Below are 11,680 nucleotides of genomic sequence, written 5' to 3' on the forward strand. Positions count from 1 at the left end.
TTGTCAGTCTGATTGTGAAAATTATCTCTATTAAAGTTTAAATACTGGGAGGGTTTTATTTCTCTGGGATAAAACATTTTAATGTTGTTTTATTCCCCAGTTCAACATAACTATTATCATTTCAATGCCTCCTCTTAGTTTTGTATTATAAGAAGTAATAATGAGGGAATGTGAGAATTATATTTATGTTGTTGAAATTGCATCCATAGAAAACTCGGAAAAGTCCGAGTCCCAGATGAGGTTTAAACCCACGACCCTCAGTGATCTGGCAGGATGCTCGAACCACAGAACTAGTGGAGATTCTGTGGGTCTTTGACTGAAACTGCATCACGCAGTCACCTCAGAGAATATCTGAGATGCTGCAACCAACCACCCATGTGAGCGAATGTGAGAATTTTGTTTATGTTGAGGAAATTTCATCCACTGGAAATCCGAGCTCCAGATGGGATTTGAACTCACGACCCTTCTCTGGCCCTGGGGGGGCACCCCCCACCAGGGTCAGGGAGGAGACGGCTGGAATTTCAGACTACCCTTCGTGATCTAGTCGCTCCAACCTCTCAGCAGTCAAAGACCCACATTTCACCCTTGCTCAAGATGGTCTCCAGTTTCTCAGTGGTTGGAGCATCCGACTAGAACACGGAGGGTGGTGGGTTCAAATCCCATCTGGGGCTTGGATTTTTTTTTTTCCGAGTTTCCAATGAATGCAATTTCATCAGCATAAAAATAGGTAATATTCATGAAAAAAGGGAGGCGCGGTGGCCTCACGGTCAATGTGCTCGACTCCGGATCGAGTGGCCGGGTTCGGGTCCTGGCTGAGGACATTTGTGTTGTGTTCTTGGGCAAGGCACTTTACTCTCACGGTGCCTCTCTCCACCCAGGTGTATAAATGGGTACCGGCGAATTTAATGCTGGGGGGTAACCTTGCGATGGACTGGCATCCCATCCAGGGGGGAGTAGAAATACTCCTAGTCACTTTATGCTACAGAAACCGGAGATAAGCGCCTGATGGGCCTTCTAGGCTCGTAGCAGACTTTACCTTATACATGAAAAAATGTCTGCTTTCTGATTGGCTAACAAAAATGCAGTTTTCAGGTAACACAACTACTGGTGCAGAAAAGAAGTAATTCATTGCAAAAGTGTGTAACGGACCAGGTCATCAAATTGATCATTGGTCAAAGAAAGCCACAGATAGCCAATCAAATGCTAGCCTTGGATGGCGGGAAATTTGTGTGATTACATGTTACGCATGCGTTGCCTCTGCTCAACATATAATAATCCTGTTTCTTTAAATATAACTTGATACCCTTTGCGTCGGATTTCTATTAAAGTGGGCCGACAAATTTGATGGGGTGCAGTCTTGCAAAACGTCCTCGGATGGTCACCTTCGCCAGTCAAATTTGGTGGGAGGCAAGTGCTCTCACCAATGCGCCAGCCCTGCAATACAGCATTATCAACTAGTGTTAATCAAATGCTGTTTTTACAATGACTGCAAAATTCTTGCGCGTTCATTGGCTAATTCTTATTGTCAATAAGAGAGCGAGGCAAGTTATAATTTTGGTCGCATCAGATTGAATAAAATTGAAGTTTCTCGCATTTTTGTCTCGCGTTCTTCTCGTGTTTTGACTTCATTTTGACCCCTCTGCCTTTTTATTGTATAAAATGGAAAGATGTCGGTTAATGTTATGACGAAATTCATGATCAATAACAGGACAAACCATGAAAAACTGACATCAAATTTGTTAATTGAAGTGTTCTCCCTGAGCAGCTAGCGGTGTGGTGGTCAAGTGGTTAGGTGACGGGTCAACATTCCCAGGTCTGAATCAGATGTCCATACACTTGGGTTGTCTTTAAAAATATATGACTAATTCCCATAATCTACGTCGAGCTTTCAGTCGTCTTGTAAATCCAGAGCGTATTACGAATTATAGGTAGTCGTTAATTCAAGTTAGAGAATGGATTGTGAGTTGACAGCAAGCATTTCTGTTAAAGGGGTCTGAACACTATTCAGATATCGATTTTCAATAATTAAATCGGTAAGAAGTTTTAGTCTCCTTCGCTGCCGTTTTTTGCTCAGTGCGAAGGAGACTAATGAGAAGTTTGATGTATTTTTCCCAGGAGATACCAGCCATTTTTCTTCCGGGATTAATTTAAAGCAGCAGGTTCAAAACGAAAGTCGCCGGTCATTGTTTTACCAATGCAGAAAGAGTGTTAGACATTCATTTGAGCTAACCTTAGGCCTAATGTTAGCAATGGTAAACGCTTAGGGTTGTTTCTGTGTTGGTAAAACGATGACCAATGACTTACGATCTGTGACCTGTGTTTTGTACCTGCCCAATTTGAAGACAAGTTTTATTTATGTAAGCATGCTGAATGTACAAGTTTTGGTTTAGGTGGCTCAAGTTATATTTGTATGTTACTTATCTCGAGCCAAGTATCAAATTCAAGGCGGAGTGATAAAAATATGTACAAGATGGTGTATTTATTTGGAAACTAGTTGTATAATTATACGTCAAGTTATATCTATGTATATGGGTTATTGACCAAGCTTGTTCGGTCAAGATGGCTGGATATTGGCCAAGTTCTTTTTTTGCGTGTGTTTCGTCTCTAGGTCCATAAACACGCAAAAAAGAACGAGGCCAATATCCAGCCATCTTGACCGAACAAGCTTGGTCAATAAAGGAGTTATTGTATGAGATAAAACACCAAAAAATTATCTTTGCTCTTGCGGGACCAAGTGAGAAAATTCCGAGCGGGCAAGATCCGGATTGTGATGTCATCTCAGGATTAGACCCATTCCTCTCACTTAATTACTCTGTCGAGGGACAAATGACGCCTAATTTTGCATCTGTGAAGGGAGTTCAAAGGGAAAAAAAGCTCGAGATAACACGGCAAAAGGTGTTCGTCATGGATGGAGAGATTAATTACAAATATATAGGCACTTTTGTATAAGAACGTCGTCTGATTTCGGGCTGAAGCTGAACCTTCGTGATTTGAGCCTGAAAACGTACTTAACATGTTACAGCGGTTATCAGTCACACGGGCCCCTTTAAGGACGGTGCCTACTATTGTTATTGGGCATACGGTCTGCGCATCTCGAGATACTCGGATTTCCTATGGGTGGTGCTTATTAATACAGGGATATTTTTGCGCGGTTTTCTATGCGGAGAAAGCAGAACTTAGGAAGTGCTCTTGATATCCAAAAAAAATCGGGGGTAACCACGCATTTTTCAGAGATAATTAAGCTTCAGTTTGGAAAAGAACGCCATACATTGCTTTGTGTTTTAAAGCTTTTTACAAATATTGTTGATAAATTATCTTCAAAAAATGCGTGGTTAGTCCCAATTTTCTCTTTGGATTTCAATAACACTCGTTAAAATCTGCTTTTCCCGCATATTCAGTAAAATACCTTTGAATTAGTAATCACTTAGCTAACCGCTGCTTGGGCCGATCATCTCGCTGATCTTTTACCAAGCGGCGGTTAGCGATTAGAGGCGGCTGTATTCGCAGGCTAGGGGGAAGTAGAATTTGTCACGAATTGACGTCCACCCAAATTCAGAGTCGAAAAATGAAAAAAAAAGTCGTTGAGGGGCACGTGTGACTAGCTTGTAATCGCTGAAAGTTGTGTGGTATACTAAGTTCGAGTACAAACTTAGTTGTTCTTCTTTGTATCATGCAATAAGAGAACAAACAAGTTTTTTTGGTGAAAAACGTCCCTAAGTATCCGAGATAATAGTCCTGCTTGACTGCAGTTTTGCATTCTTTTACCTTCATTTACATACAACTAACAAAGACAAAGGAAAACAAATGAAGACTTAAGGGTTAACTCAACAACACTGTTTCACTTAAAGTGCACCTAACCCCAAAATATTTTTTTCGCTAAAATGAATCTTTGCATCTGTTCGAAACGCATTGCGGCCATCTTTTCATTTTTCTAACAAATCCAGTCATTTTATAGGCTTCGAAAGTTGCGAAAAACCAAGCATCTTTTGTTCATGACCGAGTCAGAAGGGGAGTGGGTCTATTCCTGATTTGACGTCACAAACTGATTTACATTGCATTAACTCTTTGTAAAGATGCATGCAAAGTAGATTGTGACGTCAAATCAGGAATAGACCCACTCCCCTTCTGACTCGGTCATGAACAAAAGATGCTTGGTTTTTCGCAACTTTCGAAGCCTATAAAATGACTGGATTTGTTAGAAAAATGAAAAGATGGCCGCAATGCGTTTCGAACAGGTGCAAAGATTCATTTTAGCGAAAAAAATATTTTGGGGCTAGGTGCACTTTAACGGCAATGTTATGGTAGCATATGAAACCCAGTAATTGCTTGACAGGATGCAAGTATTAATGTTATATAGCCGAAGTTTTTGCCGCTACAGCGCGCCCATTCATTGGCTAGTTGATGGTCACATGACATTTCACAATGAAACTGTTTACTGCCAAATGCCATGAGCGGGCAACAGTGCGAAAACTATGACTTCATGCGGGGAAGAGTTCTCTGTTACACGCGAAATGTTGACCGCTGTTGCACGTGATCAGATCGTTCAGTTGCAGGTGTCCTGATGTTGTAGCTGGAATCTTAGCGCTTTTTTCAAAATGTTTGACCCATTTGTTTTGCAATATCGAATCTCAATGTTTCCCTCGGCTGCGCCTCGGGGAAACATTGAGATTCTCGGGAAACAAAATGAACTGTTTCCCTTGGGACCAGTCATTAAGTGTTTAATGTGACATAATAAATTACCATGGCAACAAAGTAACCGTAAAAAAGCCCTACTTTTTGTGTTAAGCACTTATATCTCAAAATCTATCTCGGTGAACCCAACTTTGTAAGGAATTAGCAGGCTAACATGAAACTCCCCGCAGAGTTTAAAAAAATTCTCTGGTGCGGATTTAGAGCCACCTTAAAATTTTCCAATTGTGAAGGTTGCTATGAATCTTCTCCAGGGAATTTCTTTAAACTTTGCAGAGAGTTTTATCTTAGTGTCCTAATCACTCTCCAGTAATGAAAAATGGCGGTAACCGAGTTCGTTTTTGAGATACAAGTACTTAAACACAAGATAAAGGGCGTTTTTAGATGGTTCTTTTGTTGCCATGGTAACCTATTACGTCAGATTAATGATTGAGTTTTGTTAACCACTTATTCTTGTTTCATATGGTATCATTACATTGTCGTTAAGTGCAACAGTTGGGTAGATTCAATCCTTCCAAATGGTACATGTACAGTTTATTGAAAGTGGTAAAACTGGTTTGAGCTATCGTTCTTAGTATGTTCGTAAAATTATGGGTCATCTCAGCCTGCGCGTTCTTATAAAAAACATTGTATACGTGAGTAGATCTTTGAGGCTAGATGTACTTTTAAAAAGGTTCAGACAATTATACAGTTCAGATATTATATAATTATTATACAAAGTGGCCTAATTAATTTCAGATATGACATCACATGACTGAAATCTGAAGGACGAACATCAACTAGATTATCTAAGATCGTAATTTAAAAGTCGGGCCCCAGCTATGCCCTAGCCGGTCGCTATAACAATTGGGCTGGTAATTTTCCTTAGATAGAGCAGTATTCAAATGCATGCCTGTCGAAAGTTATTACGCGATTGCAAGCTTGGTTATTCGTTTAATAATCTCCAGTTCATCAACCAATGGGAAAAAAAAACCAAAACCAAATCGCGACTTGCACGCGCGATTTTTCCCGCGCTTTGAGTAAGTTAATTACTGTGTGGTATTAGTCTTAAGTAAATTTTCAGCTCCTACTATTGCATTTCTATCTTTTTGATTGGCTAAAAAACTCCGACTATGAGTCGATAGTTTTATCACTTCATATCCAACTCGGGCTCATGGAATAATTGTTAAATAGCAATCATGGTAATTCTGTTTGCGTCTCCACGTTGTCGAATACAATTACTGATTACCAATCTCCATCCATCTCATGGATGTTTAGACTTTCAGTGGCAGACTGATTGGCCACTCAACCTCATTGTGTAAATTGTTCATCCTGAGGCCAAAGTAATGTTTCGTTTCCGGACTGAGCAGCTCTGGCAGCTCTGAGAAACTGTAACACAGGCAACCCAGTTTGCAACAATAAAAGAAAGGTGACACTAACAAGGTGTGGCCAACACATCACGCATGCGCACAACCATTTCCTCGGGTCAATTAGCAGCCATGGACAGCTGTTTAATTTTCTTCCTTCCTGTTATTTACATATTTACAATGGACTGTGTAAAGAAAGCTCTACCGCCTTTACTTCACAAGTTTTCGATTTGCAAATGCAGCGTAAAACATTGACCATTTGGTACGTACAGATGATGTTACTAAGTTGAAGACAATGAATGAGTTGCCGGTCCCCAGGCCCCTTCGTTTTTCTCTACGTTTGTTAAGACTTCTGGGATCGCCAGGGGGCAAACAAACCAGTCGACTCCGCTAGAAGTCTAAATCGTTCGAGTTTAGTTTAAGAAGTAGTCATGTGTGTGCAGTGTATGGATGCGACAATGACCGTGGATATTCACAGCGACAGATCAAACTAGTAATGTCTTGAGGTTTTACTCTTCGTGATCCAGCAAAGCTTAAGACTTTAAATGGCAGCTTGAGAGAAACATCTTCAAAGAACAAACTACAAGGTCACCTAGAACACTAAAGTTTGCTGTAATCATTTCGCCGTTGGATACAGTTGTGATACTTGCAAAAAGCCTATTTTGTTCGTGAAAGGTCAAGTTATCCAGACGAGGGCAACAATGTTAAATCGGTGCAGGTTAAAACAAGGCTCGGAAAGAGTGTCAACACTGAATAATGTTCAATGTATACAGAAAACCGATATAAACCAACCCGCTGCTTGCAGTGATACAGCAAACTCTTCCAGAAAAACAAAAACCACCTCTTCGGAGCGTCAATAGGGTCGATCCACTAAATTCTTCTGGAATTCAACCCACGGTTATATCTGACTTCAAACCATCAGCTGCTTGTGATAAAGAACATACCTGTAAAGGGTTATCCGAAAATACCATGAAAACGGAAATGAAACTATCTTCAACAGAAAATACCGAAAAGCGAATGTCGTCACATACAGTTTTTGAAACGAAAATCAAAACTGATCAGAAACTATTCCCTTCCCAACTAATGTTGATGGAACGCAATACACAACTGAAAATAAAATTGAGATTGTCGATGTAAAATCATCCTCGATTGAAAGTGGAAAACTTAACTCGAAATTGCGCGAGGACGAAGCACTTTAATCCGACTCTTCCTCGACCAACTATCACGGCATTGCGTCACTAAAGGCTCGAAATCTGGCTTTGAATGTTGCTTTCGTTTTCCTTTCGTGTCAATGTTTTCTCCAGCCTTCACATTATTGCATTGGTCTGGATAACCTTTCATATACAAAATGGGCTTCTCGCAAGTATCACAACGGTATCGAGCGGTAAAATGATTAGAGTAAACTTTACGGTGCTCTTGTTGGCCTTGAAGTTTGTTCTTTGAAGCTGCTTCTCCCAGGCCGTCATTTCTTTGTTGGTTCGATAAGGGTAAAACCTCAAGACAATACTAGTTTGATCTGTCGCTCTGAATTCCGACGGTCATTGTCGCATCCATACACTCACTGCACGGTGATCGCCAACACCTATGACTACTTCTTAAACTCGAACGATTTAAATTTCTTGAAATCCTACAAATACCCCATATTGAACGTTTCTAATCTCCCAATTTTAACTCGAGCTTAAAACCCGCAAATGCTTCTTATTGAATGTTTCTAATCGCGTATTTTTACTCGAACAGCGAAATCGACTGGTTTGTTTGCCCCCTGGCGATCCCAGAAGTCTTTGCAAATATAGGGGGAAAACGAAGAGGCCTGGGGACCGGCAACTAAATTTCCTAAGTCGAGACAAGGAGGAAAACGGGGCACGAGGTAAAATGTCAAGTGAGGACGAGAGGGTCTTATTGTCGACTCTGCACAATAGTTGTATGTATCCCCAGGTCTTAACAAAACTGGAGAAGGTGCAAGGTTGAAGGCCGCATAATGGCGCTGGTGTAAGCAGTGCCTTTATTTATAACATTTTGTGCGCTGGACGCCCGGCCTTTGAAGGTATAAAGGTTCCTCGCTGCCAAGAGTTCGTTCAGCGTGAGGTTAAACGGAAAAATAGATAAGGCGTTAGAATGGGTGTGTTGGGAGCCACTACGAAGGCCGTATTAAAGAGTACAAATGCGGTGAAAATCCGAGAGGAGAGGAGTAAAGCTGATTGGCTAGAGAGAAAACCCATGCAAAACTATATGCACAAGCGGGCAGGTTTGTCTATTCACAAGCCCTCGGTTTTTCGTGTATTTGGACGTGAGCCGATGCCTTTCTCAAAAGTGTCCATGATACGAAAGCTGCGGTTAATAGAGAACTCGTTAGCCAAAGATTAGGGTGGTGTCATCGGCATATCAATTAATCAATCAATCAAACTTTATTTAAAGGGCGTAACACATAATAGTAAAAGAACTAATAAACTTGTGGCCCTCTAGATTATATTACAAGTCAAATGGAGTATATTATACTAAATTACCGTGCCATTGTAAAATACATACAAATTGCCGAAATTAATCTGACTTAATTTAAGATGTTTATATAAAGCGTTCTTTAAAATATTTACAGATGATGAGGTACGTATCCTAAGCGGAAGATGATTGAAAGACTTTGCTCTGTTTACCTCGGGAACCGGGCATTGGAATTCCCTCTATGGAGGGGTCCCGGCGAATAGCCTGACCCAGGGGTTTCAGCCACCAGGAAATACAGAAGAGGACTCAACGGACAGCCTTTGAGCACTCCCCGTTCAAGAGGGATAGCGCTGGATAACCAGCCGTTATTAGTAACGGAGAGGAGGAGGAGGAGATAATATCTGTGTAAATAATTTATACTCACCGCCGAAATTGAGGGCCAAAAAAAAAAAGTACTCTAAAACACGTTGTAAAAAAAAAAAAGACAGCGGTTTTGACCTTGCTGTGCCATGTCAGCATGGCGTAGCTAACATGCCGGGCGTTTGTTTTTTAGTACCCCTTTAAGTGGCAGCTTCACATGCAATACATGTGGTAAACCCAGTTTACGCTCACGGAGCGTCTAGTTTCCTTTGAAAGATCACTCAGTGATGTGCACACAACGCTGATTTGCCCGATATATCACACTTTTACGGAAGAGAGAAATGATCCTCTTGACAATTTAAGCAATTGTCACTTCTGGAGTGTTTTCACGTGACGTCACGGTGCCTATGTTGGTGTACCTAAACAATATAACGGCGGCCATGTTGGTGTCCCCAACTAATCCTCCAGGAATTGAGCTCTATTATCATGCAAACGTTTTCTTTTGTTTCGGTGAAAAAACAAGTTTACTGATCACGTGAGTGAAAACACTCTATAGACACATCAAAGATCGGTCGGCATTAGAGACTGAGGTTGAATTCAAACACGCTTCGTGATGCCTTGTACATAGTACTTCGTGTCAAGCCACCTTCACATTAACATTTAGAATATCTATACAGAAAGTATCCCAAACATTCATAAAAGCTAACCGTAGGCCTAATTAGGACTAAAGAAAAGTTTCTAGGCCTAAGGTTAGCTTTTATGAATGTTTGGGATACTTTCTGTATAGATATTCTAAATGTTAAATCTAAGTGGCTTGACACGAAGTACTATGTACAAGGCGTCACGAAGTGTGTTTGAATTCAACCTCAGTCTCTCTCTCTGCCAGGGTGGTTTTGGTGGATGGAATCTAATGCCAACCTCAAAAGATCCAGGGACCCGTTTGAGGTGTCAGAACCTGGTATTTAATGCCGGTTAGCGCTAACCATGCTTCGAGAACCCGGCCCCTGGTGGCTCCACTCGGTAGTTTGTTGTTGTCTTCAGACAAGTGGAAAGTGAGCAAACCTTAAATTATACAAGTTTTGGACGGCTGCAACGAGCTTAAAACTAAAACTTACCGACGAGGATGGGATTCGAACCCACGCGTGCAGAGCACATTGGATTAGCAGTCCAACGCCTTAACCACTCGGCCACCTCGTCCGATTAAGTGAGAGTGTCTTTTGTCAAATAGAAACTTCATGCTACAGTTTACGAAAAAATTATGGAACGGTTCCCATCCGGTGAAAAAACGCCTTTTCCTTTTCGTTTCCTAAGAGTTTTTTCATGTTTTTCACTGAAACGTACGGCAGAGGACTGGGACTAGTTGTGCATGCGCCTACTGATTGAAGTTATGCCAGATTGCTATTGAAAAAGTTACTTCAAAGAACCATTAATGCAACATTTTTGTAGGGCACTTGACCAAAAATCTTCCTTGGCAACCATTGTTTTTCTGTAGTTAAGTACCACACCCTTAAACTCCCGAATAGAGAGCTTAAGTTTCTAGGACGAGGACGAGAACGAGTACGAGATTTGACTGCCCGTTTTTAGCGAAAATACCGAGAAGATTTATAACCCAGTCGTCGATTAATCTTACTCTTTGTTAGCAGTATAGGTTGCTCAGTTATTCTTATTGCTGGTAAATGCGCCTTTTTGCTGATCAGAAAAATGCCAAAACTGATAGCGAGTTGTTGACTTGTTTTAACACGACGACATTTTTGCACAACCTCGTTCTAAAATGACGACGGTATCACGTATTTCCCGCCAAAAGGACGCTGGTCTATGAGAAAAATCTCGTACTCGTTCATACTCGTAGTCATTTTCGTCGTACAATCTAAAGCTCTCCAATGTCGCACTGATAGAACCCGCGGTTTTGGCGGGAAGTTACATGGGCTAGAACCCGCGTTTTTGGCGGGAACTTAAAAATGGCCAGTGTACTGCAGTTGACACTGGGTTTTAGTAAAAGAAGCAAAATTTTTAAAGACCACCAAAAACAAGCTAAGTATTTATCATTATTATATGGAGGAGAGTGTTTCACTGGGAACTAAACCACTCGTAGATTCCATGTGCCACTTCATCCGGGACCCGAGTGGCGTATTTTCCTTATGTCACCTTTGTGAGTGTCGTATCGTTCAATGACGTCACGATTCCCGCCTTTTGCTTTTGTTGAATTGGTTTCTTGCGTCGCGTTTGTTGTTTAGAATAAAAGCATGGCGAGCAGATTTGCGTCCATCAGCGACGAAGAAGTTAAAGAGTTTACAGAAAAACTTGAAAACGAGAACACGAAGAAGAATATTTTCTGTTTGCTACAAAGCCCAGTCGCATTTGTAAAACTTGACCACTTTGAAACACAATAAAATCGGAAATATTCAATATTTAGTCGCCATATAATAAAAAGAACAGTACACGTTGGCTCGAAGATATGAATTTTATGATCTCGCGGCAAGAACAATATCTCACTCGTTCACTTGTCCGTGTAATATCCTTCAGCGGAAGTGGCGCATGCGTCATGTGTGCGAAGGCCGGGTCCCTAAGGTAGGAATATTGTTGTGTTGTAAGATCCCGTATTGTTTTTCTTCTCAAATGAAAAATATCTTTGTTTATATCCATAATTGCGACATTTATGTAATGTAAAGTGCCAGTGATATTCTTTACCCTTGTTAAATTTTGTTTTCTGTTTATACGCCAAGGACGTTACCGCTGAGTAAAAAATATGGTAACGCCTGCTTGGCTGCTAGACATTTAGTATGAGTAAAAGTTTGAAATTGTTTATTCGATCGATGACGTTTCAGCGAACGTGGGAATGAGAAATTTTG

General features: G+C 40.9%; 1 non-coding gene across 1 annotated transcript; it reads right to left on the reverse strand.

The window, feature by feature from the left end:
- Positions 1 to 9,946: 9,946 nt before the first annotated feature.
- Positions 9,947 to 10,028, reverse strand: Trnas-gcu (transfer RNA serine (anticodon GCU)). The gene has a single exon. It is a non-coding gene; the product is annotated as a tRNA-Ser (tRNA).
- Between the last annotated feature and the right edge of the window lie 1,652 nt (positions 10,029 to 11,680).

This window comes from Montipora capricornis, chromosome 14 (genome assembly GCF_036669925.1).
Source record: "Montipora capricornis isolate CH-2021 chromosome 14, ASM3666992v2, whole genome shotgun sequence".
Lineage (NCBI taxonomy): Eukaryota > Metazoa > Cnidaria > Anthozoa > Scleractinia > Acroporidae > Montipora > Montipora capricornis.